This window comes from Sus scrofa, chromosome 13 (assembly GCF_054392235.1).
Source record: "Sus scrofa isolate SSC_HxYL_T2T_F1_AM1 chromosome 13, Sscrofa_HxYL_maternal_Yorkshire_Landrace_v2.0, whole genome shotgun sequence".
Lineage (NCBI taxonomy): Eukaryota > Metazoa > Chordata > Mammalia > Artiodactyla > Suidae > Sus > Sus scrofa.
The window spans coordinates 76,203,041-76,229,941 of record NC_139395.1 but is presented as its reverse complement, the minus strand read 5'-3'; the positions used below and the strand labels follow the sequence as shown (position 1 = coordinate 76,229,941).

The window sequence follows — 26,901 nt, the reverse complement described above, 5'->3', positions numbered from 1 at the left end:
AAGCAGATGTTCAACTGTTAGTGTGGCTCTCTGTTGAAGGCTTGAAAAATATTCGTGTTCTGTACTGTGTTAGCTTCCTGGTCTCAATAATACCCACCCCTACCTCCATTGTCACTAGGGTGGTCCTTATAAACTATTGTTAATTCTTTTTTTGAGACATTTTTGACCTTAATGTCACCTTTTCCTACCAGTAACCACTTTAAGATCCTGTTGCTGCAAGAGTTCAGGGAAAATCCATTTGTAATATTTAGAGGATGACCACACCCTGACTTCTGCAGAGTGTTGAGTAAATCAAACTACTGTTTGTTGTTTTTTTTTTTTTTCTGGAAAAAACCTGCAGCTGAAACTGAGATTAGGAATAAAGAAAACCAGCTGGATCTTGTCCCTTAATGCCAGTGATAGTTTCTGTTTGTGGTCTGTTTGTCATTCAGCACGCTTTGGGAGAATGTGACTAGCTTTTTGTAAGCCTACCGTGGTATGCTCTACGTGATCCCTTGCATCCAAGATATGTACAGGTAACTGATTGATCCTGACCTCCTTAAGTGACTGACAGGTGGGCTGTCAGTGGGCTGCCCACAGGTAGATCCTTATTGGAAAAAGTGGCCATTTGGTTGATATTATCTGTGAATAATAATTTTAGAATTTATTACTGAAAGCACATGAGGTATTCCAGGGCTTGACTTTTTCATTTATTTTCATCTTTTCATTTCTGTATTTTATACAGTTGTTATAGAATTTGTGTGCTAATGTTAACAGTTTCTTGAATTTGGCTTAAAAGAGCTAGCTGTCCTTGGTCTCACTATTTCAGTTCAAAATAAATTATTTAACAGAGTATAATATGTTGAATAACTGCAACAATCATAATAAACATTGATAATGTACCATTTTCATTTAATATTTATGTTTATCATTTATATCCATTATTTTATTTCACCATTTTGAACACTGGGGAATAAAATAGTGTGTTTCCACCTCAGGAAATTTTTAACTTGGTTTTCTCTATTTTTTTTTTTAAGAGAAAAGAATCTTCCTGAAAAGTGATGCCTTTTGTTGTGATAGAAATCTAGAATGCTTATAATGTTTCATTGAGAAGCAGTAGTCTCCTTTAACATTTTTATTGTTTTTTTCCTTTCTTTCAAATGCAGTGAAAACCTCTGTCAATGTTAGTGTGGCCCTTAGCCAAAGCCAATCATTTATTACTTTATAAAGAAGTGAAAATTTTAATTTAACACATAGCAAGTATTTAAGCTCATAAACTTGCTATTGTATGACAAGGATTTTAAAACAAGGGTTTTAGACGTCAAAGGCATAGTAAATTTGTGTTTATCCTGTGCTTTGTTAAAAGTTAATTTAAAAATATAGGAAATTAGTAGTAGTAGTTAGCACTGATGGATAAAAATAAGCCATTAGACTGAGCAACATGGATTAATGATACGTGTGTGTGTATGTATATATGTATATAATGATGTATATGTATATGTATCATTGATTTACAGAATACTTTCGCTTTATCTCCTCTAATCAGTTATCCAGTATCTCTTTGGTATTGGCTTTGCTTAACCCATTGAAGAAACGAAAAAAAAATTTCAGAAAAGGAAAAAAAAATTCAGAGAAGATGAAAGGAAATTGTCCAAGGTCTTCTGAGTCCAAGTCCTGTAATGCTCATGCAGTAACACAAAGACATGGTGGACAATGAATATTTTTGCTTGAGCCCACTGTCAGCAGTCAGTATTGCTGAATTACAATCCCTCCTCTGCCCTTGACTCTTCTGTTCTGATTTGTACCTGTTTCTATTAATAAAATAAGGATTTCTGGATTTAACATAACAGAAATAGAGTGGTGAACAAGATGTAAAGCGGCTCCAGCTCTCCTCAAAGTTACAATTTAGAGGGAGGTAATAGCAAAATAAATTCCGTTTGTTAAGTGCTAAAGAGATAAAGAGCACATGGTCCAATCTAGGGTGTCATGGAAAGATTCCCAGGAAAAGGAAACTTTAATTGATGTCTGAAGGATAAGTAAAAGTCAAGTGAAGACAGGAAGAGATAGACATTCTAAGTAAAGGAACAGCATCTGAAAAGACATGATACAAAAAAATACATCCATTGTTCTAGGACCTGGAAGGTATGTTAATCATAGATGTATGGGTGTGTTGGGGGCAGTGGCTTTGATGAAGGAGGAAATTGTGAGAGATGAGGATAAATAGGGAAGGAATCAAGGGACTGTGATTCTGTGACTAAAGGTTTTGGAAAGTAGGGTAGGAGAAGCTTCAAGACTATGAGTAGGAGGGACAAGCATTAGGAGACTATTGTAGAAGTCCAGGTAAGGAATGATGGTTGCCTGGAAAAGGATAGTAACATTGCAGATAAAATGAGGATGGAAAGGAATTCCTGCTGTGGCACAGTGGGTTAAGTATACAGGTTGCAGCTGCGGTTTGGATTCGGCCCCTGTCCCGGGATCTTTGATATTCTGTGGTATGGCCAAAAAAAAAAAAAAAAAAAAAAAAAAAAGACAGAAAAGGGAAGATGTTTGAGGAATATGTATGAGTAGAATTTTTTCTTATAAACACTAGTTTATTGTCCGAGAACATAATTGGTAAAAACTTAAGTGGTATATTGCAGAACTTGTATGCTTTAAAAAATTTGAAGTATTATTTATTTACAGTATTATATTAATTTCAGGTGTTTAACAGAGTGATTCAATATTTTTATAGATTATGTTTCACTTAAAGACTTAAAGTTATGATATACTTATGAAATAAATTTATGAAATATTGGTAATATTCCCTGTGCTGTGCAATATATCCTTGTAGCTAATTTATTTTATACATAGTAGTTTGTGCCTCTTAATACCCTGTCTCTATTTTGCCCATCCTCCCCTCTCTGTCTTTACTGGTAACCATTAGTTTGTTCTCTCTATCTGTGAGTCTGTTTCTGTTTTGTTATATTCATTTGTTGTTTGTTTTTTCCACCAAACCTCCAGGTCCATCCATGTTGCTACACATGACAGATTTTCATTCTTTTTCTCTGGCTGAGTAATGTTCCAGTGTGTGTGTATGGTGTGGTGTGTATACCCACATCTTTTTTATCCATCTCTCTGTTGATGGACACTTGGGTTGCTTCAGTATCTTGGCTGTGTGAATAATCCTATTAACATTGGGGTGCATGTATCTTTTTGAATTAGTCTTTTGTTTTGATATAACTTCTATGTTTTAAAATTTTTGAGACTTCTTCTATAGCCTAGCATGTGATTTGTCCTGGAGAGCATTCTTTGTGCACTTGAAAAAAAATGTGTATTTTGGTGTTTGGGGATAAAATGTCCTCTAAATATCTGTTAAATCCAACTGATCTAATGTGTCATTTAAGATCACTCGTTCCTTATTGTTTTTCTGGCTGGATGAACTGTCCATTTATGTAAGTATTACATAAATGTAAGTGTTAAAAGTCCCCTACTATTATTGTATTATTATCAGTTTCTCCCTTTATGTTTGTTAATACTTGCTTTATACATTTAGGTGCTCCTTTATTAGGTGTATATGGGTTAAAAAATGTTGTATGCTCTTCTTATATTGATCCCCTTATCATTATATAAAGCCCTGCTTTTTTTGTTATTCATTTTGTTTTGTTTCCCCCATATTTTTAAAAATTGAGGTATAGTTGATTCATATTGTTGTATTAGTTTCAGGTGTACAGGAAAATGATTCAGTTTTTTATATATGTATATATATGTATATATTCTTTTTCAGATTCCTTTCCCTTTTAGGATTACAAAATATTGAATTTAGTCCCTCTGCTATACAATAGGTCCTTGCTGTTTATCTGTTTTATACATAGTAATGTGTATATTTTAATCCCAAACTCTTCTTTCTACCCTTACCCTTTGGTAACCACAATATTATTTTCTATGTCTATAAGTCTGTTTCTTTTTTTTTTTTTTTTGTCTTTTTGACTTTTCTAGGGCCACTCCCACGGCATATGGAGGTTCCCAGGCTAGGGGTCAAATTGGAGCTGTAGCCGCTGGCCTACGCCAGAGCCACAGCAACACGGGATCTGAGCCGCGTCTGCGACCTACACCACAGCTCACGGCAATGCCGGATCCTTAACCCACTGAGCAAGGCCAGGGATCAAACCCGAAACCTCATGGTTTCTAGTCGGATTCGTTTCCACTGAAGCACGATGGGAACTCCTCTGTTTTATATATAAGTTCATTTGTATCATTTTTTTTAGATTCCATATGTAAGTGATGTCATATGATATTTGTCTTTCTTTGGTTTGTTCACGTAGTATACTTTCTAGATCTGTCCATGTTGTTGCAAATGGCATTGTTTCATTTTTTTTTTAAGACTAATATTCCATTTTGGGTGTGTGTGTATCACATATTTTTAAATTAAAAATTAAAATTTTTATTTCAATTTAATTTTTATTTTATGTTGGAGTATAGTTTGATTTAAAATATTGTGTTAGCTTAATGTGTCAAGCAGAGTGAATCATATATACATATATCCATTCTTTTTCAAACTATTTTCCTATATAGGTTATTAAAAAATACCAAGTAGAGGTCCCTGTGCTATATAGTAGGTCTTTGTTGATTATCTATTTTATATATAGTAGAGTATATACATTAATCCCAACCTCCTAATTTATAACCCCCTTCTCCTTTGGTAATCATAAGTTTTTTTGAAGTCTGTGTGTCTTTCTATTTTGTAAATATGTTCATTTTTGTCATTTTTTTAAGATTCAAGTTATAAGTGATATTGTATGATATATGACTTTCTCTGACATAATTTTGAGGTCCATCCATGTAGCTGCAAATGGCATTATTTCCTTCTTTTTTATGGCCATGAGATATTCCATTGTATGTATGTACCACATCTTGTTTATCCATTCCTCTGTCAATGGACATTTAGGTTGTTTCTATGTCTTGGATATTGTGAACAGCGTTGCAGTGAACATAGGGGTACATGCATCTTTTTGAATTATATTTTATACTGTAAATTATCCTAGCTTATTAAAGTGATTGACCCACAGCCTTTACCCCATATTTGCGAAAGTCCTGACCTTCCTACCTGACACTGTGGTGGATCTCTTTTATAGCCTTGTACATATAAGAGTCTTTTTGCCAGTCTCCAGTTTGTTTTCAATCACATTGCTCCACATGTAAATGTATTCCTATTGTATTTGTAGGGGGAGGCAAACCCAGAGTCCTCCTACTCGGCCATCTTGATATCCTATATATGAATATATTTGATGGGGTTTTGTAATAGTTTGGATGAAGGGAAAAGAGAGAGTAATGACTGGGTTTCTGTTTTGGCAATTGGGAGGATAGTATTAGTGCTCACTGAGAGGAGGAAAAGAAATGAGAAAAAACTGACTACATGGAGGGTAAACAACATGCTACTAAAAAAAATCAATGGGTCAATGAAGAAATCAAAAAGGAAATTAAAAAATACCTTGAGACAAATGATAATGAAGACACAACCACTCCAAATCTATGGGAAGCCACAAAAGCAGTGCTTAGAGGGAACTTCATAGTGATACAGGCCTTCCTCAAAAAAGAAGAAAAATTAAAAAAAAAAAAGAAGAAAAATTTCAAATTGACAACTTAACCCACCACCTAAATGAATTAGAAAAAGAAAAATAAACAAAACCTAATGTCAGCAGAAGGAAGGAAATCATAAAGATTCAAGAGGAAATCAATGAAAGAGAGATTCAAAAAACAATACAAAAAAATCAATAAAACCAAGAGCTGGTTCTTTGAAAGGGTAAACAGTATTGACAAACCTCTGGCCAGACTCACCAAGAAGAGGAGAGAAAACACCCAAACAAACAAAATCAGAAATGAAAAAGGAGAAATCACAACAGATACTGCAGAAATACAAAAAAAATAAGAGAATACTATGGACAATTATATGCCGACAAATGCGACAACCTAGAAGAAATGGACAACTTTCTAGAGACCTACAGCCCACTAGAACTGAATCAAGAAGAGACAGATCAACTGAACAGATTGATCACTAGAAATGAAATTGAATGTGTCATAAAAACACTGCCTATAAACAAATGTCCAGGACCAGATGGCTTCACAAGTGAATTCTACCAAAAATATAAAGAACTTATACCCATTCTTCTTAAACTTTTCCCAAAGGTTGAAGAAGAAGGAAGACTCCCAAAGACATTCTGTGAAGCCACCATCCCCCTAATACCAAAACCAGACAAAGATACTACCAAAAAAGAAAATTATAGGCCGATATCTTTGATGAATATAGATGCAAAAATTCTCAATAAACTTTTAGCCAACCGAATCCACTAACATATAAAAAAAAATCATATACCACAACCAAGTAGGATTCATCCCAGGTTCACAAGGATGGTTCAACATTTGCAAATCAATCAATGTTGTACACCACATTAACAAAGAAAAGTCAAAAACCACATGATCACCTCAATAGATGCAGAAAAAGCATTTGACAAAGTCCAACATCCATTCATGATAAAAACTCTTACCAAAGTGGGTATAGAGTGAACATACCTTAACATAATAAAAGCCATTTATGACAAACCCACAGGCAATATAGTGGAGAAAAGCTGAAAGCCTTCCCACTACAGTCTGGAACAAGACAAGGGCGCCCACTGTCACCATTTTTAGTCAACATAGTATTGGAAGTCCTAGCCACAGCAGTCAGACAACAAAATAAATAACAGGTATCCAAATTGGAGAAGAGATAAAATTGTGACTTGATGCAGATGACATCATACTATATATAGAAAACCCTATGGACTCCACATAAAAACTACTCGAACTGATCAACAAATTCAGCAAAGTAACAGGATATAAGATTAATATTTAGAAATCAGTTGCATTTGTGTACACTAACAATGAAATATTGGAAAAGTAATATAAAAATACCTTTTAAAATTGCATCCAGGAGTTCCCTTCGTGGCGCAGTGGTTAACGAATCCAACTAGGAACCATGAGGTTGCGGGTTCAATCCCTGCCTTGCTCAGTGGGTTAAGGATCTGGCATTGCCGTGAGCTGTGGTGTGTCGCAGACGTGGCTTGGATCTTGCTTTGCTGTGGCTGTGGCATAGGCCGGTGGCTACAGCTCCAATTGGACCCCTAGCCTTGGAACCTCCATATGCTGCGGGAGCGGCTCAAGAAAAGGCAAAAAGACAAAAAATAAAATAAAATAAAATAGCATCCAAAAAAATTAAATACCTAGGAATAAACTTGACCAAGAAGATGAAAGATTTGTATGCTGAGAACTGTAAAACATTAATCAAGAAAATTAAAGAGGATTCAAAGAAATGGAAAGATATTCCATGCTTGTGGGTTGGGAGGATCAATATTGTAAAAATGGCCATACTACCCAAAGCAATCTGCAGATTCAGTGCAACCCCCATCAAATTACCCATGACGTTTTTCACAGAGGTACAGCAAACAATCCAAAAATTTATTTGGAACCGTAAAAGACCCAGAATTGCCCAAACAATCCTGAGGAACAAAAATCAAACAGGAGGCATAATTCTCCCAGACATCAGACACTATTACAAAGCTGTAGTAATCAAGACATTGTGGTACTGGTACAAAAACAGACATATAGACCAATGGAACATACTAGAGAACCCAGAAGGAAACCCAGATGCCTATGATTAATTAATATTTGACAAAGGAGGCAAGAATATAAAATGGGAAAAAGACAGTCTTTTCAGTAAGTGCTGGGAAGACTGGACAGCTGCATGTAGATTGATGATGCTAGAACACACCCTTACACCATGCACAGAAATAAACTCAAAATGACTTAAAGCCTTAAAAATAAGACACTTAGAAGAGAACATAGGCAAAACATTCTCTAACATCACCATACAAATGTTTTCTTAGGTCGGTCTCCCAAAGCAACAGAAATAAAAACAAAAATGAACCAATGAGACCTAATCAAACTTACAACTTTTGCACAGCAAAGGAAACCTTAAAAAAAAAAAGACAACCCATGGAATTGGAGAAAATAGTTGCAAATGATGCAAATGACAAGGGCTTAATCTCCAAAATATACAAACAATTTATACAGCTGAACAGCAAAACAAACAAAAAACCCAATTCAAAAATGGGCAGAAGACCTGAATAGACATTTCTTCAAAGACAAACAGATGGCCAATAGGCACATAAAAAAATGCTCAACATTCACTAATTATTAGAGAAATTTAAATCACAACTACAGTGAGTACCACCTCATACTGGTATGAATTGCCATCATTAGTATGCTGGACAAAGGCATAACGAATACTGGAGAGGGTGTGGAGAAAAGGGAACCCTCCTATACTATTGGTGGGAATGTAAATTGGTACAACCACTATGGAAAACAGTGTGGATGTACCTCAGAAAACTAAACATAGAACTACGATATGATCCAGCAATCCCACTCTTGGGCATATATCTGGACAAAACTTTCATTGAAAAAGATACACACACCCCAGTGTTCACTGCAGCACTGTTCACCATAGCCAAGACATGGAAACAGTCTAAATGTCCATCGAGAGATGGAAGGATTAAGAATGTGTGGTACACATATGCAATGGAATACTACTCAGTATTATTCTACTCAGTCATATAAAAGGACAAAATAATGCCATTTGCAGCAACATGGATGGACCTAGAGACTCTCATACAAGTGAGGTCAGAAAGAGAAAGACAAATGCCACCTGATATCACCTGTATCTGGATTCTAATATATGGCACAAATGAACCTATCTACAGAAAATAAACTCATGGACATGGAGAACAGACCTGTGGTTGCCAAGGGGATGGGAGTGGGATGGACTATTGCATTTGAGGTGGATAAGCAATAAGATCTTGCTGTATAGCAGAGGGAACTATATCTAGTCAATTGTGATGGAACATTATGGTGGATAATGTGAGAAAAAGAATGTATACATGTATGTAACTGGATCACTTTGCTGTGCAGCAAAAATTGACAGAACATTGTAAATCAACTGTAATACAAAGTGGTTTTGATGCTTTTGTAAACAGTACTTTAACAAGTCACGTATAAACATCTACTGTTAGAAAACTATTACAGTTTTCATATTCTGACCTTGGTTCTTGTGACTTTAATAAATTTGCGTACTAGATCCAGCACCTTTTTAGGCACACATGTGTCATATGGATGTTCCCATGCTAGAGGTCCAATCATAGTTGCAGCTGCTGGCCTCTTCCACAGCCACAGGAATGCTAGTTCCAAGCCACCTCTGTGATCTACACCACAGCTCATGGCAGCGCTGGATCCTTAACTCACTGAGTGAGACCAGGGATCAACCCGCATCCTTGTGGGTACTAGCTGGATTCGTTATGGCTGTGCCATAATCGGAACTCCTTTTTTGTAGATTCTTTGAAGTCTTCTACATAGACAATCATGGTATTTACAAATAAAGGCATTTTTAAATTTCTTCCTTTCTACTCTGTATGCCTTTTTCTTTTTCTTGCCTATTGCACTAACTAGGAACTCAAGGAAAATGATAAGCAAGACTATTGACAGCCAACATCCTTGCTTTGTTCTGATTTCAGGGGAAACTCATTCAGTCTTTCGCTATTAAGTATACTATTCAGTGTAGGTTTTTCATACATGCCTTTTATCAGGTAGCAAAAGTGCACTTTTATTCCTAGTTTTCTGAGTCTTATCAGCAATGAATAATAGATGTTTGTTAAATTCTTTTTCTGCATGTATTGAGGTGATTATAAGGTCTTTCTTTGGTCTGTTGATATGGTGAATTGCATTGATTTATGAATAGTGAACCAATTTGTTGTGATAAACTCTATTTGGTCATGATGTATTTTCTACTCTTTGTATATACTGAATTTTGTTCGATTTTACTTACTGTGAGAAAATACACAATAGAAAATTTAACGTCTTAACCATTTTAAATGTACATTTCAGTGGTATTAAATATATTCATAATGTGTGCAATCATAACCACTATACATCTCCATAGCTCTTTGCATCTTGGAAAACTGAAACCCTGTGCCCATTAAATAATAAATTCCCACTCCCCCTGACCTTAGCCCCTGAAAATTACCATTCTACTTTCTGTCTCTATGATTTTTTTTTTTTTTTTGTCTTTTTAGGGTGGCACCTGTGGCATATGGAGGTTCCCAGGCCAGGGGTCAAATTGGAGCTGTAGCTGATGGCCTGTGCCATAGCCACAGTAATGCCAGATCTAAGCCGTGTCTGCAACCTATACCACAGCTAATGGCGATGCCAGATCCTTAACCAACTGAGTGAGGTCAGGGATCGAACCTGCATCCTCATGGTCACTAGTCAGATTCATTTCTGTTGAGCCATGACGGAAACTCCCACTGCCTCTATGATTTTGACTCCTTGAAGTATCTCCTACAAGTAGAATCACAAATTACTTGTCTTTTTGTGACTGGCTTATTTCATTTAGCATAAAGTCCTCAAGGTTTATTCATGTTGTAGTATTATCAGTATTTTATAAGTATCCTTATAAAAAGGAATTTCCTTCCTTTTTAAGGCTGAATAATATTCCATTGTATGCACATACCATATTTTTCTTATCCATTAATCTGTCAGTGGACACCTGGCATATATCCATATTTTATCTATCATGAATAGTGCTATGAACATGGTTGTACAAATGTCTCTTCAAACACCTGCTTTTTTTAAAACCCAAATCTAGTTGATGTATGATATTATATTAGTTTCGGGTATACACATGGTGATTTGACAATCAAATACATTATGAAATGATAACCAAAACAAGTCTAGTAACTATTTGCCACCATACAAAATTATTATAGTATGGTTGATGATATTTTTTATGCTGCATCTTACATCCCCAAGATGCAAAAGTGGAATTCCTAGATCATATGATAATTCTATTTAATTTTTTATGAACCATTATACTATTTTTCATAGCAGCTGTATAATTTTACATTCCCATCAGTAGTGCACAAAAGTTCCAATTTCCCCACATACTCATCTGCACTTACTATTTTCTGTTTTTTTTGGTAGCAGCCATCCTAATATGTGTGAGGTATAATGCTGGCCTCATAAAATTAGTTGGGAAGTGTTCCCTCTTTTTGTGTTTCTGGAAAATTTTGTGTAGAATTGGTATAATTTCTACCTTAAATGTCTGTAGAATTGACCAGCAAGGCCACAGATTTTTCCTGTGGCAAAGCTTTAGATTATCTACTAGGCATATGCAAGTTCTGGTGCCAGGGAGTGAATCTGAGCTACACCTGCAGCAACATCGGATCCTTTAACTCACTGTGCCAGGCTGGAAATCGAACCTTTGCCTGACCCAACCTGTGGTTGGATTCATATCAACTGTGTACTATAGTGGGAGTACCACAGTGGCAACTCCTTTACTACTCCTTAAATAAGTTCTAGTAGTTATTCTTTCAAGGATTTTTCCCATTTCATCTAGGTTATCAAGTTTATTGACATAGAAAACTGTTCATAATTATCCCCTAATATCATTTTAATGTCTGTAGGGACTATAGTGATGTCCTCTTTTTCATTCTTTAAAGAATTTTTTTTCTTAATTTTTAGGGCCACACCCCATTGCATGTGGAAGTTCCTAGGCTAGGGGTTGAATCAGAAATGCAGCTGCCAGCCATAGCATTGCTGGGTCCTTAACCCACTGAGCAGACCCAGGAAACAAACCCAAGTCTTCATGGTTACTAGTTGGGTTCGTTACTGCTGAGCCACAATAGAAACTCCCTCTTTTTCATTCTTGATATTGATTTGTATCTTCTCTCTTTTATCCTGATAAGTCTAGCTAGAGGTATGTGAAATTTATCTTTCAAATACCAGTTTTTGGTTTTAGTGCCTTTTTCTGTTTTTGTTTTCAATTTTATTTCTACCCTTAACTTCATTATTTCCTATTTTCTGCTTGTTTGGGGTTTGATTTGTCTTCTGTTTTTTTTTTTTGTTTGTTTGTTTCTTGAAGTGGGACTAACATCATTCATTTCAGACGTTTTTCTGTTTCTTTGTTTCTAATATAAGCATTTAAGGCTATACACTTCCCTCTAAGCACTACTTTAGCTTACTCCCACACACTTTGATATGTTGCATTTCCATTGCAATTCCATTAAAAATAGTTTTTAATTCCTGTTATGCCTTCCTCTTTGACTCAGGGTTATTTAAAAATGTGTTGTGTAATTTCCAAATAGTTGGAAATTGCCCAGATATTGTTATTAATTACTAGTTTCATACTTTATATGATTACTTTAAATTAGTTGAAGTTTGTTTTTTGTTTTGTTTTGTTTTTGCTATTTAGGGCCACACCTGTGGTATATGGAGGTTCCCAGGCCAGGTGTCAAATCAGAACTATAGCTGCCAGCCTACACGACAGCCACAGCAATGCAAGATCTGAGCTGCATCTGAGACCTCTACCACAGCTTATAGCAATGCCAGATCCTTAACCCACTAAGCGAGGCTAGGGATCGAATCCGCCACCTCATGGTTACTAGTTGGGTTCGTTTCCACAACAGAAACTCCTGAATTTGTTGAAATTTGTTTTATGGCTCACACAATGGTCCAACTTGGGGAATTTCCCACATACAATTAAAAAGAATGTGTAGTCTGCTGTTATTGGATGGAGTGTTCTCCAAAAGCCAGGTCAAGTTGGTTGATAGGGCTGTTTTGGATTTCTTTGTCCCTATTCATTTTCTGTCTATTAGTTCTATGGATTACTGAAGGAGGAAAGTTGAACTTGCCGACTAAAAGTGTGAATTTGTCTATTTTGTCTTTTGTTTTAGGTGAATAATATTTGTGTTAGGTGCATTCGCATTTGTAACTGTTAGGTTTTCTTAATGAACCAATCACTTATTATGTAATAACCTTCTTTCTTGGTAATACTCTTTTGTTCTGAAGTCTGCTTTGGTATTAATAAAGTCATCTTATCCTTCTTTTGATTAATATTTTACATGGCATATGTTTTCTCCACTGTTATCTATGTCTTCATATTTAAGTTGGCTTTGTTGTAGAAAGCATATAGAGTTGATTTTTTACAATGCAGTTTAACAATCCCTGCCATGCTGTTTTAAAAGCTAAATTCTCCAAGTATTCATTTTTTAAAGAATACACATGCACTGAAGGGCCACGGAGCTGTTTTTTCATCGGAAGTGTGAGTGGCCTAGGGCCAGGGCCAGGCAACCCTGCTCTAGGATGGCGCCCTGGCTGTGCATGCCCCAGCCACTTCTCAAAGCATCTACTTCTTGCTGAGCTGCATGCCAGCAGCTCTAGCATCTATGTCCCACCTGGTCCTCCCAGTTATAATTTTTTTATATGATTTTTAATTTTTTCCATTAAAGTTGATTTACAGTGTTCTGTCAATTTCTACTGTACACCAAAGTGACCCATTTATAAATATATATTCTTTGTCTCACATTATTCTCCATCATGTTCCATCGCAAGTGACTATAGTTCCCTGTACTATACACCAGGATTTCATTGCTCATCCACTCCAAATGCAGGAGTTTATATCTATTAACCCTGATTCGAAGTCCATCCCACTCCCTCCCCCTCCCCCTCCCCCTTGGCAACCACAAATCTGTTCTCCATGTCCATGGGTTTCTTTTCTGTGGAAAGGTTAATTTGCACCATATATTAGATTCCAGATATGTGATATCATATGGTATTTGTCTTTCTCTTTCTGACTTACTTCACTTAGTATGAGGATCTCTAGTTCCAGCCATGTTGCTACGAATGGCATTATTTTGTTCTTTTTTATGGCTGAGTAGTTTTCCATTGTGTATATATACCACATCTTCTTAATCCATTCATCTGTTGGTAGACATTTAAGTTGTTTCCATGTCTTGGCTATTGTGAATAGTGCTGCAATGAACATGCAGGTGCATGTGTCTTTTTCAAGGAAAGTTTTGTCCAGATATATGTCCAAAAATGGGATTGCTGGGTCATATGGTAGTTCTATATTTAGTTTTCTAAGGTACCTCCATGCTGTTTTCCATAGTGGTTGTACCAGTTTTCATTCCCACCACAAGTGTAGGAAGTTACCCTTTTCTCCACACCCTCTCCTGCATTTGTTATTTGTTGACTTGCTAATGACAGCCATTTGCACAGGTGTGAGATGGTACCTCATAGTAGTTTTGATTTGTATTTCCCTAATAGCCAGTGATGCTGAGCATTTTTTCATGTGCTTCTTGGCCATCTGTATATCTTCTACTTCTTCATTTTTTTTTTTTTTGTCTTTTTGTCAACATGGGATCCGAGCCACATCTGCAACCTGCACCACAGCTCATGGCAATGCCAGATCCTTAACCCACTGAACAAGGCCAGGGATCAAACCCTCAACCTCATGGTTCCTAGTTGGATTCATTGGCCACTGTGCCATGATGGGAACTCTGGCTCTTGCTTTTTAATCCATTCTACCATCCTGTGTCTTTTGATTGGAGCATTCAGTCCATTGACATTTAAGGTATTTGTTGATAAATATGTATTTATTGCCACTTTAACCCTTGTTTTCCAGTTGATTCTTTGTTTCTCCTTTGTTCCTTTTTTTCTTTGGATGATTTACTTTATTTTATGTTGTGTCCTCTTCTTTTTAGTTTTTGTGAATGTAATGTTTGGTTTTGATTTGTGGTTGCCCTGTTTTTCAAGTATGTTCACCCCTTCCTATATCTGCTTGTTTTATCTTGATAGTCATGTAGGCTAAAACACATTCTTAAAAAAAAAGGAGTCTAGATTTTCTTATTTCCTTCTCCACATTGTATGATTTTGAAGTCTTTTTTTTTTTGCTTTTAAGGGCCGCACCCACGGCATATGGAGGTTCCCAGCCTAGGGGTTGAATCAGAGCTGTAGCTGCTGGCCTACACCACAGCAATGCCAGATCCAAGCTACATCTGTGACATACACCACAGCTCACAGCAGCACCAGATCCCTAACCCACTGAGTGAGGCCAGGGATCGAACCCACAACCTCGTGTTTCCTAGTCACATTCATTTCTGCTGAGCCATGATGGAAACTCCTGAAGTCTTTTTTTTTTTTTTTTTAACATCTTCATGTTTATCCTTTTGCTGTTCCTTGTGTTTATCATTGCTATTATAATAGGTTTTTTTTTTCCTTTTACATCTGTATACTGGCTTAAATGATTATTTTCCAGTTGTGATTTCCCCCATCCTTTTCTTACTTCATTTTATTTAGAGGAGCCCTTTCAGTATTTCTTTTAGAATGGGTTTAGTATTGCTGTAGTCTTTAGTTTTTGTTTGTTGGAGAAATTCTTTATTTCTCCTTTTATTTTAAATGAAATCCTTGCTGGGTATACTATTCTAGACTTCAAAATTTTTCTTCTTTGACCTTTGAATGTATCTTGCTACTCTCTTCTGGTCTTTAGTGTTTCTGTAGAGAAATCAGCCCATAACCTCACAGGGTTCCCTTATAATTAATTCTTTGTTTTTTTCTTGCTGGCTTTAGAATCCTCTCTTTTCAATTTTGCCATTTTTATTATTATATGTCTTGGCATGGGCCTGTTTAAGTTCACCTTGTTTGGGGCCCTCTGTGTTTCCTGTATCTTGATATCTGTTTCCTTTAGATTTGGTAAGTTTTCAGCCATAATTTCTTCAAATATATTTTCAACCCCTTTTGCTCTTTCTTCTCTGGAATCCCTGTTATGTGTAGGTTGGCCCTCTTTATAGTATCTCATAGATCTCTTGTATTGCTCTTATGTTTTTTTTCATTTGGTTTTCTGTCTATTGTTCTTATTGGGTGATTGCCATTATAATATCTTCCAAGTCACTGATTTGTTCCTCTGCATTATTCATTCTGCTCTTCAGTGCCTTTAACTCAACTTGCATCTCTGCAAATGAATTTTATAATTTTTATTGGCTCCTCCTTATATTTTCTAGTTCCTTTCTCTTTTACCATTCATATCTGCTGTTAGTTCTTCATTCACTCTCAATTCCCTCAGTATTTTCACTGTTTCCATTTTGAACTAGGTGTCTGTTAGATGCAGAGGTGTGTTTCATTGTTTGCTCCTTCAGAGGAATTCTCCTGTTCCTTTAACTGGGAATAGTTCCTGAGCTTTTTCATTTTATTTATATTTCTTTTATTCTGTGAGTTTCAGGAAAGCAAATAGTCTTGGAGAGCTATTTATATGTGAGAGTGCCCCTGGATATTTTGTGAGGGCTTACTATTTATTTATTTTTGGTGTGAGAGCTGATTTTTGTCTGGATGCTTCGTGTCTCTTTCCTCAGTGTGTGCAGGCTGTTGTCCCCTTGACAGTGTGCTGAGAATGCTTCCAGGGAGATAGAGGCAATGAGTAGGTTTAGTACCTTGTGCCTGGTTGCTGGGCCCTTAACGATGGCAAGAACTTGCAGCAATGTGGCACTGGCTGCCCCTAGTTGCAGGGCCATGTGAAGTGGAAGTGACCCTCAGAGGGGTGTGGGCTGTGCCTGAAGCTTTTGGCAATTGCAGTGGTGGAGCCTATGCATTCCTAGGGGAATGAGAGCAACAGCAGATGGTGCTCAGTTGTATTGTCCTCCTCTGTGCCAACCTCTGAGTTGACTGGGGCTGCTGGTGGTGCCTGTTTGTGGATTTCTAGTAGTGGTGGGCCATGCCCAACTCTGGAGTCTAAGATGGCTGTGGTGGTTTGCTCCTGCCACCTCTAAACCATGCAAGAGGCACCCCGTCACTCTAAGCACATGCAAGATGTGCCTCACTGCCTGTAGCCCCACCCTCTGAGAGTCCGTGTGTGCTCAGAGAAAAATATTCCTATAGCAATTCGCCCCTCTTCTTCTTGCCCTCCACAGCAATGGGGCCTTGCTTCTCCTGCAGGCCCAGACTTCCTCTTGGGTTCCCTTGGCTGTGTTGCTCCACTCCCCAGCCCTTGGTGCACTGCTCCTTAGCCTCTCAGTCTGTCTCTACACAGCCAACACTTGTCCTCTCCCCCGAACTGACCTCCAGAGCCTGAGTATCAGTGCCCAGCCCCTTTCTGAGCATCTCAGTCTGTGGTATATCAGGAGGTAGTAACAATAGTCTGTGCAGCTCTCTTTCTGCTTTATCCTCCTCAGTCCAGCTGCTTCACTTTTCTCTGAGGCTTTGAGGTCCCTCTGAATGGGCTGATCTCCCTGTTGGTTAGTTGGCCTCCCAGTTTGTGGGTTCCTTTCCTCTGTCACAGCTCCCTTTCAGGAGTTCTAGACCCATCCTGATTCCTTTCTCTCTCTCTCTTTTTCTCTGTTTGTTCTACACAGTTATGTGGAGAGTTTCCTGCTCTTTTTTGGAGGTTTAAAACCTTCTGCCAGCATTCAGTAGGTGTTCTGTGCAAGTTCTACATGAAGATGATTTTTTTCTGATGTGTATGTGGGAGAAGGTGAGCACCAAGTCTTACTCCTCCATCATCTTAATCCCAGTTGTTCATCCAAACTATGTGAAAACTTAGGTATAAATATAACAAATATGTATAAGATTTGTATGCTCAGAACTTCATAACTGATGAGAGAAATCAGTAACCTATATTCCTGGTGGGATGTTTTCAGTTCATAAGTTAGAATAATCAGTATTGTCAAAATGTAGTTTCTTCCCAATGTAACTATATTCACAATCTCAGCAGTCTTCTTTGTGGACATTGATAGGCTATTTCTAAAATTTATATTGAGAAGGAAAGAACCTAGAATAGTCAAAACAAGTTTGAAAAATTTTGAGTACTCCCACTACCTGATTTCAAGACTTACTAAAAAGTTACAGTAATCAAGACAATTTTTATTGTTGTTGTTGTTAAGTTTGGTAAAAACATTTAATACATAACAATAGATCTACTTTCTTAATTAGTGTACAGTACAGTATTTAACTGTAAATACAATGTTATATAGCAGATCTCTAGGACTTTTTGATCTTGCTTGAGTGGAAGTTTATACCTATAGAATAGCAACTTCTCATTTCCTTATTCCTTCAAGGAAGAGCCCTTGGCCACCACCATTCCACTTTGGTGTGCTTTAATGGTATTGGTGGCTTTAGATAACTTATATAAGTGGGATTATGCAGTATTTGTCCTGGCTGTCTTATTTCACTTTGCATAATGCCCTCAAGTTTCATTCATGTTGTAGCATATAAAAGGATATCATTTTTTATGGCTGAATAATATTCTCCTGTACTTATATGCCATGTTTTCTTTATACATTTATCTGTTGACCAATACTTAGGTTGTTTCCACCTCTTAGTTCTTGTGAACAATGTTTCCCTGATCATAGGAGTGCAGATAGGTTTTTGAGATCTTGATTTCAGTTCTCTTGGTTGAATACCCAGCAGTGGGCTTTCTGGATCTTGTGGTAGGTATATTTTCAATTTTTGAGAAACCTTCATACTGCTCTCCATAGTGGCTGTAGCATCTTCAGTAGCATTATATAGCACCATATAGCATTCCCACCATCAGTGGACAAGGGTTTCAGTTTCTTTAAATCCTCACCAACAATTCTTATTTTCTGTTTTCTTGATAATCCCATCTTGAGAGGTGTAAGGTGATGTCATTGTGGTTTTGATTTGCATTTCCCTGAGGATGAGCATCTTTTCATATAACTGTTGGCCATTTGTATATCTTCTTTGGAGAATTGTCTTAAATCTTTTGCTCATTTTTAATCATGTTATTTTTAGTTTTATTATTGAGTCATAGGAATTCCTTATATGTTTTGAGTATTAATCTTTTATCAGCTTACAAATACTTTCTCCCTTTCTATAGACTGGTGAACTTTTCACTATTGTTTCCTTTGCTGTGCAGAAGCTTCTTAGTTTGATATAGCCTCGCTCATCTATTTTTTCTTTTGTTGCCTGTTTGGTGTTCAAATCAATGCCAATACCAGTGTCATTAAGCTTTTCCCCTAAGTTTTCTTTGTAGAGTTTTACAATTTCAGGTCTTACATTTAAATTTTTAGTACCTTTTGAGTTTTTGTATGTATGTGATGTATGATAAGGGTACGGTTTCATTGTTTTGCATATGGGTATCCAGTTTACCCAGAATCATTTTTTTGTCTTTATTTATTTATTTATTTTTAGGGCTGCACCCACGGCATATGTAGGTTCACAGGCTAGGGGTTGAATTGGAGTTGTAGCTGCTGGCCTACGCCAAAGCCACAGCAATGTGGGGTCTGAGCCATGCCTGCGACCTACACCACAGCTCACAGCAATGCCAGATCCTTAACCCACTGAGTGAGGCTAGGGATCAAACCCACATCCTCATGGATACAAGCCAGATTCATTAGCCACTGAGCCATGATGGGAACTCCCCAGCATCATTTGTTGATGAAACTGTTTTTTCCTATATGTATTCTTGGTACCCTTGTTTTTTTTTAATTGAATCAGTTGTAACGTTTATAGTTGTAAAATGATCATCGCAATCCAATTTTATAGCATTTCCATCTGAAAGCACCAGGTCATCACCCATCCCCAGCCTGTCTCCTTTGGAAAATATAAGTTTTTCAAAGTCTGTGAGTCAGTATTTGTTCTGCTAAGAAGTTCATTGTATGTTTTTTCAGATTCCATGTAAAAGTGATAGCATATGATGTTGGTGTCTCGTTATCTGACTGACTTCACAAAGCATGACAATTGCTAGGTCCATCCATGTTGCTAAAAATGCCAGTATTTTGTTCCTTTTAATGGCTGAGTAATATTCCATTGTGTATATGTCCCACATCTTCTTGATCCACTCCTCTGTTGATGGACATTTAGGTTGTTTCCATGTCTTGGCTATCGCAAGTAGTACTGCAATGAACATTGGAGTACATGTGTCTTTTCGAGTCATGGTTTTCTTTGGACAGATGCCCAGGAGTGGGATTGCTGAATTAAATGGTAGTTCTATTTTTAGTTTTCTGAGGAATCTTCATATTGTTTTCCACAGTGGTTGCACCAATTTACAATCCCACCAACAGTGTACTGGGGTTCCTTTTTCTCCATACCCTCTCCAGCACTTACTATTTGTAGACTTTTTGATGATGGCCATTCTGGCTGGCATAAGGTCATACCTCATAGTGGTTTTGATTTGCATTTCTATGATGATGAGTGATGTTTAACATCTTTCCATATGTTTTTTGGCCATCCATATGTCTTCTTTGGAGAATTGTGTTTATATCTTCTGCCCATTTTTTGATGGGGTTTGTTTTTTTTGTTATTGAGTGGTAGGGGTGTTTATTAATTTTGGAGATTAATCCCTTGTCAGTCAATTCATTTGCAGATATTTTTCTCCCAGTCTGTGGATTGTCTTTTCATTGTGTTTAGGGTTTCTTTTGCTGTGCAAAAACTTTTAAGTTTACTAGGTCCCATTTGTTTTCCTTTTTATTGTCCTTACTCTAGAAGGTGGATCTGAGAAGATATTGCTGTGGTTTATGTTGGAGAGTTTTTGACCTATGTTTTCCTCTAAGAGTTTTATAGTATCCAATCTTATATTTAGGTCTTTAATCCATTTTGAGTTTATTTTTGTGTATGGTATTAGAAAGTGTTCTAATATCATTATTTTACATTTAACTGTCCAATTTTCTCAGCACCACTTATTGGAGGGACTGTCTTTTCTCCATTGTATATTCTTGCCTCTTTTGTCATAGATTAGCTCACTGTAGTTGCATGGGTTTAATTCTGGGCTTTCTATCCTGTTCCACTGATCTATATTTCTGTTTTATGCCATTACCATACTGTTTTGATGACTGTAGATTTGCAGTATAGTCTGGGCACCTGATTCCTTCAGCTCTGTATTTTTCCTCCTCAGAACAGCTTTGGCTCTCCTGGATCTTTTATGCTTCTAAACAGACTTTACAATATTTTGTTCTAGTTCTGCAAAAAAATGTCCTTGGTAATTTGATAGGGATTGCATTGAATCTGTAGATTGCCTTGGGTAGTATTGCCATTTTGACAATATTGATTTTTTTCAATCCAAGAGTATGGTATATCTTTCCATCTGTTTGTGTCATCTTTGATTTCTTTCATCAGTGTCTTACAGTTTTCAGAGTATAGGTCTTTTGTCTCTTTAGGTAGGTTTATTCCTAGGTATTTTATTCTTTTGGATGTGATGGTAAATGGGATGGCTTCCCTAATTTCTCTTTCCGATCTTCCATTGTTAGTGTATAGAAATACAGTTATTAATGTGTATTAATTTTGTATCCTGCCATTTGTCAAACTCATTGATGAGCTGTAACAGTTTTCTGGTAGTGTCTTTATGATTTTCTAGGTGTAGTATCATGTCATCTGCAAACAGTTTTACTTCTTCCTTTCCAATCTGGATTCCTTTTGTTTGTTTTTCTTCTCTGATTGCTGTGGCTAGGACTTCTAAAACTATGTTGAGTAGTAATGATAAGAGTGGGCATCCTTGTTTTGTTCCTGATCTCAGCAGGAATTCTTTCAGCTTTTCATCATTGAGAATGATGTTAGCTCTGGGTTTGTCATATATGGCCTTTATTATGTTAAGGTAAATTCCTTCTATGCCTCCTTTTGGAGAGTTTTTATCAGAAATGTGTGTTGGATTTTTGTCAAATGCTTTTTCTGCATCTATTGAGAAGATAATAAGGTTTTTATTCTTCAGTTTGTTAATGTGGTGTATCACAGATTGATTTGTGGATATTGAAGAATCCTTGCATTCCTGTGATAAATCCCACTGATCATAGTGTACAATCCTTTTAATGTATTGTTAGATTCAGTTTGCTGGTATTTTGTTGAGGATTTTTGCATCTATGTTCTTCAGTGATATTGGCCTGTAATTTCCTTTTTTGCGTGTGGTATTTTTGTCTGGTTTTGGTATCAGGGTGATAGTGGCCTAATAGAATGTGTTTGGGAGGGTTCCTTCTTCTGCATTATTTTGGAATAGTTTCAACAGGATAGGTGTTAGCTCTTCTCTAAATGTTTAATAGAATTCGCCTGTGAAGCTAGCTGGTCCTAGACTTTTGTTTTTTGGAAATTTTTAAATTACAGTTTCAATTTCATTTCTTGTGATCAGTCCATTCATCTTTTCTATTTTGTCTTGGTTTAGCCTTGGAAGATGGTACTTTTCTAAGAATTTGTCCATTTCTTCTAGGTTGTCCATTTTATTGGCATAGAGTTGCTTGTAAGAGTCTCTTATGATCCTTTATATTTCCATTCTGACTTTTCCTTTTTCATTTCTAATTTTATTGATTTGAGTCTTTCTTTCTTTCTTTCTTTCTTTCTTTCTTTCTTTCTTTCTTTCTTTCTTTCTTTCTTTCTTTCTTTCTTTCTTTCTTTCTATCAGTCTGGCCAAAGATGTATCAATTTTGTTGATCTTTTCAAATAATCAGCTTTTAGTTTCAATGATCTTTTCTTTGGTTTTCTTCATTTATGTTTCATTTATTTCTGCTCTGATCTTTATGATTTCTTTCCTTCTGCTAACTTTGGGTCTTGTCTGTTCTCTCTCTAGTTGCTTTAGCTGTAAAGTTAGGTTGTTTATTTGAGCTTTTTCTTATTTCCTGAGGTGGGCTTGTATTGCTATATACTTCCCTCTTAGAACTGCTTTTGCCGCATGCCATAGGTTTTGTATTGGTGTCTCTGTTGTCACTTGCTTCTAGATATTTTTAAATTTCCTCTTTGATTTTTTTCAGTGATCCAATTGTTGTTTAATAGCATGTTGTTTAGTCTCCATGTGTTTGTGTTTTATGCAGTTTTTTCTTGTTTTTAATTTCCAGTATTACAGTGTTGTGGTTGGAAAAAAAATGCTTGATATGATTTCAATTTTCTTAAATTTTCCTAGGCTTGATTTGTGGCTGAGAATGTCATCTATCCTAAAAAATTTCCATGTGCACTTGAGAAGAATGTGTATTCTGCTCTTTTGAATGGAATGCTCTATAAATATCTATTAAATCCATCTTGTCCAGTGCATCATTTAAGGCCTGTGTTTCCTTGAATCTGACTTGTATCTATGAGGATGCAGGTTCGATTCCTGCCCTCGTCCTGTGTGTCGGGGATCAGGCATTGGCATGAGCTGTGGTGTAGGTAGCACATTGCTCAGATCCCACATTGCTGTGACTGTGGCATAGGCCAGCAGCTACATCTCCAATTTGAGCCCTAGCTTGGGAACTTCCATGTGACATGGGTGAGGTCCTAAAAAGCAAAAGCAAATAAATTTTAAAATAAAAATAAAAATAAAAACAAATAAAGCCTGTGTTTCCCTGTTGATTTTCTGTCTGAATGATCTGTCCATTGCTATCAGTGGGGTGTTAAAATCCCCCACTTATTGTGTTATTGTCAGTTTCTCCTTTTAAGGTTGTTAGCAGTTGCCGTATATATTGAGGTGATCCTATGATCTCTGGCCTCACTCAGAAGGTTAAGGGTCTGGTGTTGCTATGAGCTATGGTATAGGTTGCAGACACAGCTCAGATCTGGCATTGCTGTGGCTGTAGCATAGGCTGGTGGCTATAGCTCTGATTCGACCCCTCGTGTGGGACCCACCATATGCCTCAGTTGCAGCCCTGAAAAGGAAAAAAAAAAAAGCCAATTTGTATGTGTCCCTAGCACTGAAATGGGTCTCTTGAAGATAGAATATACATGGGTCTCTTTTTTGTATCCATTCAGCCAGTCTCTGTATTTTGGCTGGGGCATTTAGTCCATTTACATTAAAGGTAATTATTGATATGTATGTTCTTATTGACATTTTATAAACGGTTTTGGATTTGTTTTTGTTGGTCTGTTTTCTTTCCTTCTTGTTTTCTCTTGTGGTTTGATGACTAGCTTATAGTGTTATATTTGGACTGCTTTTTCTTATTTTTGTGTGTATCTATTATAGATTTTTGGTTTGCAGTTACCCTGAAGTTTAGATACAGGAGTCTCTATATATATAAGATTGTTTTAAATTGTTGGTCTCTTAATTGCAAGTGCATATCCATTGTTCTGCATGTGTACCCTCCTCAGTTTCTGAATTTGGTAGCATATTTGTGTGTGGATGATTTCCTGCCTTCACTATATATAGTGTGCCTTTACTGGGGAGCCTTTTCATTTGTAATATTTTTTTTTCCTAATTGTGGCCTTTTCTTTTCCACCTAGAGAAGTCCCTTTAGTGTTTGTTATAATGCTGGTTTAGTGGTGCTGAATTCACTTAGCTTTTGCTTGTCTCTAAAGTTTTTGATTTCTTCTTCAAATCTGAATGAGAACCTTTCTGGGCAGAGCAATTTTTTTCTTTTTCCTTTTTTTTTTTTTTTTTTTTTTTTTGTCTTTTTACCTTTTTGCCTCTTCTAGAGCCGCTCCTGCAGCATATGGAGGTTCCCAGGCTAGGGGTCTAATTGGAGCTATAGCCACTGGCCTACACCAGAGCCACAGCAACATGGGATCTGAGCCACATCTGTGACCTACACCATAGCTCACGGCAATGCTGGATCCTTAACCCACTGAGCAAGGCCGAGGTTGGAACCTGCAACCTCATGGTTCCTAGTTGGATTCATTAACCACTGTGCCACAGCGGGAACTCCCTGAGCAGAGTAATCTTGATTGGAGTTTTTTTCTTTTCATTACTTTAAGTATATTATGCCACTCCCTTCTGGCCTGCAGAATTTCTGCTGAAAAATCTGCCAATAACCTTATCAGGGTTCCCTTGTATGTTATTTTTTTCTTTTCCCTAGCTGCTTTCAGTATTTTCCCTTCGTCTTTAATTTTGGTCAGTTTGATTAATATATGTTTTGGGGTATTCCTCCTTGGGTTTATTTTATGTGGTAGTTGTGCTTTCTGGATTTGAGTGAGTGATTCCTTTCCCATGTTAGGCAAGTTTTCAGCTATTATCTCCTTCTATTTTCTCTGGATCTTTCTCTCTCTCTTCTCCTTCCGGCACTGCTATAATATGGATATTGGTGCATTTAACATTTTCCCAGAGTTTTCTTAGACTACCTTCATTTCTTTTCAATCTTTTTTCTCTTTTCTGTTCTGCATCAGTGATTTCCCCTAGTCTATCCTCTACCTTGCTTATTTGTTCTTCTGACTCCTGTATTCTGTTGTTGGTTGTTTCTAGTGAATTTTTTATTTCAGTTATCGTATTTTGCATCTCTGCTTTCTTAATCCTTAAATCTTGTATTTCTTTGCTCAGTGTTTCTTGTAATTTATCAATCTTTGCTTCCAATTTATTTCTAAGATCTTGAATCATCTTTACTATCATCAGTCTAAAGTCTTTTTCATGGTTGTTTTTAATCTCCAGATCACTTACTGTTTTTCTCGTTTTTTTCTTGCTCTCTTATCTGAGTCATAATTCTCTGCCTTTTCATTTTTTTTTTTTTTTTTTGCCTTTTGTTTTAGGGCCACACCCGTGGCATGTGGAAGCTCCCAGGCTAGTGGTCTAATCAGAGCTACAGCTGTTGGCCTATGCCACAGCCACAGCAATGCCAGATCTGAGCCTCATCTGTGACCTACACCACAGCTCATGGCAACACTGGATCCTTAATCCATTGAGCAAGGCCAGGGATTAAACCAGCAACCTCATTGTTCCTAGTTGGATTAGTTTCTGCTGTACCACGATGGGAACTCCTAGTTTTGTTTATTTTATGAGAGAAGTTGAGCTCCAGTCCTTCTCCTCCACCATTTTAATCCCATATCCAGAAATGGTCATCTTGATTGTAGTCAATACTACCAGGTAACCAGCATGTGGTAGATTCAGTTTTCTTTCATTTTACTGGTAAGAAACAGACTCAGTCAGGTCAGTTGTGTAGAATCAGGGTTCTGCCCTTGGTATGCTTGTTGAATATCCATTGACCATATATGAAGACAGTGTGATATTGGTGAGAGGGCAGACATGTAGGTCAGTGGAATGGAATACAGAGTCCAGAAGTAGACCACACAAACATGATGAAATGATTTTGGATGGAGGTTCCAAGATAAGTCATTGGAGTAAGTGTTTTTTCAAAAAATTGGTGCTGGTAATAATTGACATCTGTGTTTTTAAAAATGGACATTTATGTTAAGTTACCTTTATATATACCCATACTTTGTACATATACAAAAATTAAGTAAAAATGTACCATAGATCAAAATGTAAAATTTTAAACTGTAGCACTTCTAGAACTTCTTGTCCCATATGTTAGCTACATGTGGCTGTTTAAATAATTAAAACTGAATACAGTGTAACAGTTCAACTCTCCTTCCAGCCACATGTCCAGTCCTCAGTAGCTGTGTTGCTAACTAAATCTATTATACTGATTAGCTCAAATGACAGCACACTTCCATCATCACAGAGAACTTTCTTCTACACTGATGTTCTGAAAGAAAACATAGAAAATCTTTGAGATCTCAGTTAAGCAAAGATTTCTTAGGACACAAGAATTGTGACCATAGAAGAAAAAAATTGATAAAATGGGTTTCATCAAAATTAAAAATTTTTGAATTTTGAAAAGCTCTGCTAAGAAAATGAAAAGGTAAGCCACAGACTAGGAAAGAAATATATTTGATAAAGTATTGGCAATCAAAATATGAAAAATAAAATTTTCCATATTCAATAATATCTAAGAAATGTAAAGTGAGCAAAAGTTTGATAAAACAGTTCACCAAAGAAGAGATATGAATGACATATTACTTAAATTTTCTAATCTTATACAGGTATGCTTTGGTGTTTATTTAATTAACAAGGATATTCTGGCTGGGAAGTTTATGGTCTACTGTTGTTTTCTTTGTACCTCATTCAGTCTTAACTTGTTTTTGAAGTGCTAATCCTTACAAGTAAAAACCTGAGTTAAAAAAAAATCTCTAATAAGAGTGTATGTGCGTGTGTGTGTGTGTAAAAGTAACACATTTTAAATAGCTATTTCTGGTTCTCCAAGAGTATCAGTAGCGAAAGTAAAAGGAAGCCACAGGGTATCTTGGGCCATCATATGTAGCTTCAGCATTCTATGTGGTCATATAAATTAACTGGCTTGTTCAGACTGTTTGGACCATAAGAAAATGTGACCTTCCCAACTGTATTTAAATCAGTCAGGCTTG

General features: G+C 36.7%; 2 long non-coding RNA genes across 3 annotated transcripts in view; both read left to right on the top strand.

The window, feature by feature from the left end:
• The window catches only part of LOC146397412 (uncharacterized), a 70,908-nt gene that overhangs the window by 1,018 nt on the left and 42,989 nt on the right, over positions 1 to 26,901 (top strand). The window lies entirely within an intron of this gene.
• LOC146397413 (uncharacterized) lies at positions 22,442 to 26,763 on the top strand. The gene is made up of 2 exons (XR_014823647.1): positions 22,442 to 23,347; positions 24,234 to 26,763. It is a non-coding gene; the product is annotated as an uncharacterized LOC146397413 (long non-coding RNA).